We start from the raw sequence: 10,913 nt of genomic DNA on the forward strand, positions 1-10,913 counted from the left end.
AATGGATGTTGGCAATTTGATCTCTGGTCCCTCTGCCTTTTCTAAATCCAGCTTGAACATCTGGAAGTTCATGGTTCACGTACTGCTGAAGCCTGGCTTGGAGGATTTTGAACATTACTTGCTAGTATGTGAGATGAGTGCAATTGTGCAGTAGTTGAATATTTCTTGGCATTGCCCTTCTCAGGGATTGATATGAAAACTGACCTTTTCCAGTCCTGTGGCCACTGCTGAGTTTTCCAAATTTGCTGGCATATTGAGTTCAGCACTTTCACAGCATCATCTTTTAGAATTTGAAATAGCTCAACTGGAATTCCATCAATTCTACTAGCTTTGTCCACAGTGATGCTTCCTAAGGCCCACTTGACTTTGCATTCCAGAGTGTCTGGCTCTGGGTAAGTGATCACACCATCGTGGTTATCTGGGTCATGAAGATCTTTTTTGTATAGTTCTTCTGTGTATTCTTGCCATCTCTTCTTAATATCTTTTGTTTCTGTTAGGCCCATACCATTTCTGTCCTTTATTGAGCCCATCTTTGCATTAAATGCTCCCTTTGTATCTCTAATTTTCTTGAAGAGATCTCTAGTCTTTCCCATTCTATTGTTTTCCTCTATTTCTTTGCACTGATCACTGAGGAAGGCTTTCTTATCTCTCCTTGCTATTCTTTGGAACTCTGCATTCAAATGGGTATATCTTTCCTTTTCTTCTTTGCCGTTAGCTTCTCTTTTTCCAAATTTAAAACATACTATATAAAGTTACTGGTGATTCAGTGTTTAAGAATCTGCCTGACAGTGCAGGGGACACAGGTTCGATCCCTGGTCTGGAAACTAGAATCCCACTTGCAGCAGGACAATTAAGCCCTTGAGCCACAGCTACTGAGCCCATGCTTCACAACAAGAGAAGCTATCACAATGAGAACCCTGTGCACCACAACTACAGAATAGTCCCTGCTGGCTGCAGCTAGAGAAAGCCTGCACGCAACAAAGGCCCAGTTCTAACTAATTATTTTTTTAAAAAAAGCAAAGTTACCATCATCAAAACAATGTGGTGCTAGCATAAGGGTACTCCAATGGATTAGAATTGAGAATCCAGAAATAAACTCTCATATCTATGGTCAACTGATGTTCAACAAGGATGTCAAGACCATTCCATTGGGGAAGAATAATCTCTTCAACAAACTGCAAGGAAAACTGTATATCCACATGAAAAAGAATAATGCTGGACCCTTACTTATACTATATACAAAAATTAACTAAAAATGGATCAAAGACCTAAATGTAAGAGCAAAAAGCATAAAATTCTTAGAAGAAGCAATAGGGCCAAATCTTAATGACCTTGAATTTGACAATGGCTCCTAACTATGACAAGATTAGACATAATACAGTGTGTATTTCCCATAAACAAGGACATTCTCTCCCATAAACTCAATACCATTATCAAAATCAAAGAATTAACATTGATATGGTACTATTATCTAATCTAGAAACCTTAGTCAAATTTCACCCACTGTCCCACAAATGTCCTTTATAGAAAAAGAAAATGTTTTGTTTTCTATTCAGGCTCACATGTTGCATACAATTTTTAAAAATTGAAAACACAGGTTTAGACATTAGGAAGTGAAAGCCCATCACCCCGACCCTATTCCCCAAAGACAAACATGGTTGACAGGTCTTATATAAATCCTTTCAGAAATTTTTTCAATGCATATACCAACACACAATACACATATGTTAGACACATTTAAATGAAAATGTGACATTACATACATAATATCTACAGTTTGTTTTTTTATTTAATTTTACTTATTTATTTTTGGCTGTTGTAGGTCTTTCTTGCTGCAGGGGCTTTTCTCTAGCTATGGCAAGTGGGGATACTCTAGTTGCGGTGCATGGGTTTCTCATTGTGGTCGCTTCTCTTGTTTCAGAGAACAGGTTCTAAGGAACGTGGGCTTCAGTAGGTGCAGCACATAGGCTCAACAGTTGTGACTTGTGGGCTCAGGCTCAATAGTTGTGGCGCACAGGATTAAGTGCTCCACACCATGTGGGATCTTCCTGGACCAGGGATCAAACCCACGTGTCCTGCATTGGCAGGCGGATTCTTTACCACTGAGCCACCAGGGAAGCCCTACAATTTGTTTTTAGTTAATATTTTTACCTTTATACATCATTCTTTTTAAAGTTTGCATGCTTTGATAAGTTATATCCTAATTTAATTAATCTCATGATAATGGACACATAACATTTCCAATTTTTAACTGTTGCAGAAATACGATATAATAAACATCTTTATTGACCTTTAAGCACCCATGCCATTATTTCTAAAACTAATTTTCTAGACGTAAGTGATCGTCAAGTATGTATTTTATAAATATGCTTGGAATCCATCATCTTTCTATTTTCATTAATCTTGCTTTCTTTCTCCTTATTCTTTGTTTTGATTACCCTAATCACCTCCTAACTGCTCTCTGCCTATAGATTTGCCCAATCCATTCCATCCTACTAAGCTGCCAGATCCAATCACTGTTCTGTTTAAAACTGCCGGATACTTTCAAGACAATTCACTGAGTATGGCACTAAAGCTCTTCGTGATTTACATTTCTTTTTGCACCTCTCAATGTTTGGTCAAGAGCGCAGTGCATTTCAGTCACACTGAATTTAAATCACACTCTCCCACCGGTGTGCCTTTTAAGCTATTTCCTTTGCTTGGCATATTCTCCAGATTAACGTCTATTCGTCCTTTCAGACTCAGCTCAGAAATCACTTTCTCCAGATGCCAGTCTGGCCTGCCCACTGTGGGGCGCTCCCAGAGTAACTTTTCCATGTCACTGTCATGGCCCTGTCTCACTGTGTTCACCTCTCCCTCTAACCAGACTGGGACTACACTTTGCAATTTGGGCTTACCAGTCCTCCCACAGTGTCTAATATGTAGCAGGTGCTGGGTAGATATTTGATAAACAATGGAATAAGAAAGGAAATTATCAGGGAGAATCTTACCTTGCTTCAAGTCACACTTTAGTACATTCAAACAGGAACTATATCTCATTGGAGAAGAGAAATCTAGGAATAAAATGAAGAATATTAGTGGTAGTGAAGAAGGAATTCATAGGGCCTGGACTCCATCTTAGGCCTGTTCATGCTGACCATGCTCGGCCACCTTTCCAATGGACTCTGAACTCTGTGTTTAGTGCCTATGAAAAGCAACAACAGAAGGATAAGACCCCCTTCAGACAGGGGAACCTTGAAGATCATATCTAGGTTACTCATTGCCTAAGAGAAAACATACGCTAATCACCCCTTCCTTCAGACAGGCCATAAATTTTTCTTTATCTATCGGAGTGTAACCTCGGGCTTATTGATTATTGGCTAATTGTTTGACTGTTTGAGCACATGAGCACATAGCACGTGAATGATGGGGTTATTGGGATTGTATTTTCCTTGATTTATGTAAGTCTCAAGGAATTTGGGGTGGTGGGTTCAGACACGTGCACATGGGGTATAAGATTTTCACAAATGCTGGTGGGGGTCCTTGGCTAAGAGGGGACTCTGCCTTGGGCCCGCCGGTATAATAAACTGCACTCCACTATCTGCATTGTCCTTCTGAGTGAGTTTGTTTCCCGGAACGCGTGGCTATAACAGTAGCACTAGGAACTATAGGAGAAGGAGCCACTGATAATTATAATCAATCATCCAACAAGCATTTCCTAAGCAAATGCCAGGGGCCAAGCACTACTCTAGTCCCTGGGGACATGACAAGAGAGAATATAAAGTCATGGCTCTTTTGGAATCTATATTCTCCTAGGATACTGTGCTGTGCTATGCTTAGTAGCTCAGTCGTGTCCAACTCTTTGTGACCCCATGGACAGTAGCTCGCCAGGCGCCTCTGTCCGTGAGATTTTCCAGGCAAGAATACTGGAGTAGGTTGCCATGCACTTCTCCAGGAGACCTTCCCAACCCAGGGATCGAACCCAGGTCTCCCACATTTCCGGCAGATTCTTCACCATCTTAGCCACCAGGCACAGATCAAGGTGAGGATAGGGATATAGTACAAAGATAAATTTTATCTTTCCCTTCAAAAAGCCTGTGACCTAGTAAGGGAATATATAGAGATATAATTGCACACACAACAAAACAGAATATGTGATCATTCCAAAAACATTAATTTCCTTCCCAGTCGACAAATGTTATGGAACATCTATATTAGGTACCATCAGTACATGGTAACAGATATGACTGTTGCCTTCAAGGCACTTCCAGTATGGTAGGAGACAAAGATGTTTTCTTAAACCTCATAAATAAATGTATTACTATTATGTACTTTGAGTACTGTCATATAAATCAAAACACCAATAACTATGAGAATATAGTTTAGGAAGGCTTCCCTGAGGAAGTAGAGAATGCTATGAGAACAAAAAGAGAGAAAGAGAGATCAGGACAATTTGGACAGTTTTCCTAGAGGAACGGGTATTTGAATGAGTTTTAATAGGGAAGTTTTATTCTGCAGAGATGGAAAAGAGGGGACTTCCAGGCAGAGAGGAACGTCAGTAAACACATTAGTATGGGGAAGCACAGGCTGGTCTTATGTGTCTAAAGGGAAGAGTGAATGGGACACCAAAAGAGAATGATGAGGAAAAGACAATACTATGGGGAAAAGCTAGAGAGATTGATTGATTCCTCTATCCAAGAGTTTAGACTTTGTTAAGTTAGTGGTTCCCCCAACCAATAGTCATATCCATCTGAATTAAAAGCTCAGAGGGAATTTTGTGGGTGAGCTTCCATTGCAGGAAGTTGCCACCAGAAGATTCCATAGGAGAAGGCCTACCTTCCCTATGGCCAGTGTTTTTTAATTTTAGAAGTTCCTGGGGTGATTGTGATGCTCACTTGGCCAACTTTAGGGACCACAACTTTATATAATAGAGAACCACCAGAGGCTTTCAGCAGGATAGAAACATGATCAATCCCACGTTTTATGAAACATAACTCTGGGGACAGAATGATGGACGATCACAGACGGGGGATTAATTGGCAGGCTATTGCAATGGGACTGCAGAGAGAGGAATAGTTCTGGAATAGGCCAACAACTGTGGGTAATAAGACAGATGTGAAAGAATTTTCAGAGGCGGAACAACAGGACTTGGTAACTAATTGGCTACGGGTTAAAAAGGGGGAGAGAAGGAAAAAGATTAAGGTGTTAGGCTTGGGTGATTGAGAGCACAATGCTATGATAATATTGCAGAGAAGAACATAATGGCCTGCCTCAAAGGATCCTGCCCCTCTGGGAATTGTTGAACTAAAGTATCTTTGTTCAGCCCATGAAGAGATAATCTGACCCTGCCCACCTGTGAATGGCTACCAAAAAAGAAGAGATTAACACACCCCTTTCCAAAGGCTGGCCCTTCCTGGAGATGTTTTGCAAGACTTAAGACCCTTCTTCCTTTACTTCCTCACTGCCTCTCCCTCGATTCTGCCTTCAGACTTTCGTCCTCATTGCTTCTCTCCCTCAGGCTCTATTAAAAAAAAAAATGGCATCCAGGCCCCTACCAGATGATTATTTTGAGACATTAATCTGCCATCTTCTCAGTCAGCTGGCTTTCTGAATAAAGCCCTATTGGTTGCCTCAACACCTTATTTCTCAGATTTATTGGCCTCTCACGTGGTGAACAGAGTGAGCTTGAACTCAGTAACAAAAACATGATACTGTGGCCATGATGAAATGGGGAACATAGGAGTTTGGCTTTCTCTGTGGAATGGAGAAGAGTTTGGTTTTGAACCCAGTGACTGTTATGACCTAATGGGCCTATTACCTGGCCTCAGAACGGGGTCCTGGTAATTATAATTTGGGGGAAGTTTTCCTCTGTTCCTTGCATCACCTGTGTTTATTATTGTCTATGGCTTTCATGCTGGAGCTTTCCTCAAATGTCCAGTGATCCTTTGTTGGGGGAGTCATGATGTTACAGGAAAATGGGGCAAGAGAGGCTGGTCAGATCCCACGTCTCAGATGAGTCTCTGGAATGCACAGGCAAGTGAGGGTCCTGGCTTTACCCAGCAAAGAATTTAAGAGCAAGCCATTGTAAAGTGAAAGCAGATTTCTTTAAGAGAGGGATACACACTCCAAGGGCTTCCCTGTTGGCTCAGCTGTAAAGAATTCATCTGCAATGCAGGATACTCAAGTTAAGTCCCTGGCTTGGGAAGATCCCCTGGAGGAGGACATGGCAACCCACTCCAGTATTCTTGCCAGAATTCCAGGCAACCCCCCTGGTGGGCTACAGTCCATGGGGTCACAAAGAGCCGGACACAATTGAGTGACCCACACTTTCACGTTCAATGTATTACCAAAAGCGTACACTGAACCTCAATGTCTACTGAAATTGAATCTTCCACTATCTTCGACTTGGTAGGTTCTAACCATTTTTTGTTATCTTCAAGGGTTTTGTCATTCTTTTAAAGGTTGTGCCTTGCCCTCTTCCCTCCTGTTTCACAGGCAACCTAGCTGTACCTCACTTTAGGAGAATAGAGAAAGATATAAAGTATTGGCATCTAAAGTCCTTGTATTAGTCAAGGTTTCCCAAAGAAACAGAACCAGCAGAAGATATACATATATATGTATATTAGATGGAGGTGGGAAGAGAGATTTAGTTATAACAAATTAGCTTACTCAATACACAGGCTGGGAAGTCCCATGAACGTCTGTCTATAGGCTGGAGACTCAGGAAGCTGGTGGTGTAAGTCAGTCCATGTCCAAAAGTCAGGGAACCAGGGGAGCCAATGTTTTAAATCCCAATCCAAGGGGTAGAGAAGATGAGATGACATGTCCCAACTCCAGCAGGCCAAATAGGAAGCAGAAAGGAGTGAATTCCTTCTTCCTTCCTTTGCTTTTTTTTTGTAATCAGGTCCTCAACAGATTGGGTGATGCTCATTCACATGGGGAAGGGCAATTTACTTTAGAGTAAATTTACTTTAGGGTACTTTAGAGTTCATCGATTCAAATGCTACTCTCATTCAGAAACACTCTTACACAAACCCAGAAATAATGCTTAATCTGGGCATGCCAGTCAAGTGGCCAGTCAAGTTGACACCTTAAATTAATCATCACAGTCCCTGAGGTCCTTGAAGGCAGATGGTCTCTTTTTTTAAGCATTTTTATTTTTATTTTTAACTTGGTTTCTCCGCAGGCGTTCTCTAGTTGCAGCGAGTGGGGGATACTCTCTAGTTGCAGTGCACAGGCTTCTCATTGCAGTGGCTTCTCTTGTTGCTGAGCATGGGCTCTAGAGCACAGGCTCAACAGTTGTGGCACATGGGCTTAGTTGCTCCAAAGCCTGTGGGATCTTCCGGGACCAGGGATTGAACCCCTGTCTCCTGAATTGGCAAGCAGAATCCTCACCACTGAGTCACCAGGGAAGCCCCAGCAGATGGTCTTTGTTCCCAGTATCCAGCACAGTAAATAGCTGATAAATATGGGCTGACTATGAAAGTGATGTTAATTGAGCACACCCCCATATGTGTAATCCAACTTCTATTACAATTTATTTCTATATTAATCTGATTAATTGTGAAGTATTGATAATTTCCCTTCAATCACATTCTCTTCCTATGGGCAATATATTGCACATCAGTGATCTCTACACTGTAGCCTTTTAGACTTTTGTATTTCCTTTCCAGATTTGCTACACAATTGTAGTAGTAGTATAGGAAATGATAGTTAATTATCATGATTTGGTAAAAAAGAGGTAAGAAATTAAACCACATGTATATTTTTAATTTTTTATTTATTTATTGGCCATGCTGCATGGCATGTGGGATCTTAGTTCCCTGATCAGGAATCAAACCTGTACCCCCAACATGGAAAGCTTAGAGTCTTAAGCTGGATAACCAGGGAAGCCCCCAAGCTGGATTTTTAAAAATTGCTCTTAAGTTTAGTTTTTGGTATTCCCACAATTAAACATTTTCAAATGCAAAACCTGGAAGGGGATACTCTTTATAAAATCTCCTTTGGAACTTAAAATTTAGATTTCAAAAATTAGTAGTAAATGGTTAATATTTATCTTGAAAATATACCTTCACTCTCCTAACTGCTTCAAAATGCAATCAGTATTAAATAAATATGAATTTTTATAGATCAATACAAGCCTTTATTATTATATGTAATAAAGAACATATTCTACAGTTTATATACATATAATTAACATTTGTTTAATTGGGATCAGATGAAACATTTTAAAACTTAAAAATGTGTTGGAGAATGTTCTCTCTTCTTTTTGTAAATTTATTTTTAATTGGAGGATAATTGCTTTACAATACTGTGTTGGTTTTTGCTGTACAACAAATATGTATTTATTGAATTCCTTCTATATGCCTAGTACTACTCTGGGCATTGGGGAGATAATGATAATCTACCAAAGGTTGTGTTTGCTTCTTATTATGGAAAAATGTAAATATATACAAAGCTAGAGAATATAGTGGGCTTCCCTGGCGTCTCAGTGGTAAAGAATCCACCTGTTAATGCATGGGACATGAGTTCTAATCCTAGGTCGGCAAGATCCCCTAGAGAAGGAAATGGCAACCCACTCCAGTATTCTTGCCTGGGAAACCTCAGGAGCCTGGCAGGCTACAGCCCATGAGGTCGCAAAAGAGTCAGACACAACTTAGCAAATGAACAACAACCAGAGAAGATATTATAAAGGACTCCTATCTACCCATCACCCAGCTTAAACAATATCAACTCATGGCCTTCTTTCATTGACAGACTACCTCTCCATTCCCTCTCATATTTCTTTGAAGCAAACCCAAGACATCAAATTGTTTCATCCATATTGGTATACAACTCTAAATAGCCATGATATACAATTATATATTCATTATAACCATAATATCATTTTCCCACCTAAAAATTTAAAAATCCAATAATCTGTAGCTTACATTTTAACAGGGGAAACAAGGAAAAAATAAGTAAAAAATATTAGGTAATAATGACAACAAATAATGCCCAGGTGATGGGATAAAGATTGATTTTTCTATTGGGTGATCAGAGAAATCCTGCAAAGTGACATTTGATGATGGATGAGCATAACAGGAGGGGGCAAAGCACAGGACTGTCTAGAGGAGGAGTCTTCCTCACTGAAGTTCCAGCCAATGTAAAGATCTGAGGCAGAGCTCAGTGTTCAAAGAACAGGAAAGAGGCCTAGGAGTTCGGGAGGACTAAGTGGAAGGAAGAGTACAAGGATATGATTTTGGAATGCTCACCTGAGGCCAAAAGAAAGGACTTCAGACCTGACTCTAACCAGGTGGGATGGGCAGCCTTTGGAGGATTCTGAGCAGGGGAGAGATATGACTTGACTTATTGTTGGGGGCCAGAGTGAGGTACTCCACCCGTGACAAAGGTCATGAGGAAGGAGGCTCGACATACGCAAAGGCGGGATCGAGCCTCAGGAGTCCCCCTGGAAATCCTTGAGCGTCTACCCCCATAACCAGAGCCTGCCTACTTTACTACTTTGTGCTCTTACCTACACCTCTGACTTTACGGGGGGCTGTCCCCCACCACCTCTTTCGGAGAAGGAGTTAACCTAGAGCTCCAGTCAATAAAAACTCTTGGGTGTGACAAGAGTGTTTTAACCTACAAACTCCTCTGAAGGTTCTCTAGCCTGCCTGACAGGCTCGTCGGGCCACATGTGAGCTCACAGCTTCCCAACCGTGAGAGGCACGAGATGCTTTAAACCCTCTAAAAACAGGTTCTTTAGAGAAGTTAGAAAACTATAAGTATAGTGGGCTAATTAGAAATTGTGTTGGTGAAGGGTTTTTCATTTGTTGAGCCAATGTTTGTTGCTAAGTCTCCATATCCCCTGCCCTTACACACATTAATGAATATATAGAAGGAATAAGTATTAACCTTTGATATTAATCACGTTAGACCTTAGGCTAAGTAAATTCTTTCCTTAACTAAAACCCACTACACCCTCACCCTGTAGGAATGTAACTTTATTTGGGTGTAACTTTATTTATCTGTTTTGAGAATAATCAGCCCTGGAGAAATAAGTGTCCTGATTGACTGACCGCTGTCACAAGGAGAGGGTCGTAAATTGTCAGCAGGCCCCCCTGGCCAGAAGATGATGTAACACCCCTAAGACCTCTGTATACATTTGTCTGAAGCACCTGACTTTAATAAAAGTCAGGACTGCTGTCCCCACGTGACTTTTGTATAACATCTCAGTGTATAAAAACAGACTCTGGAAAATAAAGAATTGGGATCAGTTTCTCGAAATACTGGTCTCCCCATGTCGCTCTCTCTCTCTGGTTGAGTCTCCATCTGGAGCACGGAACCCACCATGCTTACTAATTATGCCTGGGCTTCTAAGATCCGACCGGGGAGGCCTCAGTGTCTCCTCTCCTTCGGGAGAACGGAAGGATGCCTGCGGCCTATGTAAGTGGTGCAAACTTCTTGTCTTGAAGTTTTATTGGTCTCCCGCGTAAACCAAGCTACTCAGCCTCTTTTCTCCACTGAATTTTCCTACTGAGCTATCCTCATCCTATTACTCTTTATATCTTTGATAAAATATTTAAATAAATAGGTCGCCGACACCGTCCCCGCTTCGAATACCCTGGATCAGCCGGGGCAGGACCCCGGCAACTTATGATAATACAGGAGCATTCTGGTTGCTCTGTTAAGAAGGCTGTATAGCAGGACATTTTAGGAGAACAAGTGTCTGAAACAGGGAGCCCAACTAGGAAATGATTGAAACAGTCCAGGTGAGAGCTGGTGAGAAGGTCATAAAGGTCATAATGAATTAGGGTAGTAGCAGTGAAGATGGTAAGAAATAAGTCATTTCTCAGTAAGTTTAAATTGACAGCTAATAGAATTGGTTGATAAACCAGAGTAAAAGATAAGAGACAAGGTAAGTCAAGGTTAACTCCAAAATGTTTGGCCTG

The sequence above is a fragment of the Bos javanicus genome, chromosome 10 (genome assembly GCF_032452875.1).
Source record: "Bos javanicus breed banteng chromosome 10, ARS-OSU_banteng_1.0, whole genome shotgun sequence".
Taxonomy (NCBI): domain Eukaryota; kingdom Metazoa; phylum Chordata; class Mammalia; order Artiodactyla; family Bovidae; genus Bos; species Bos javanicus.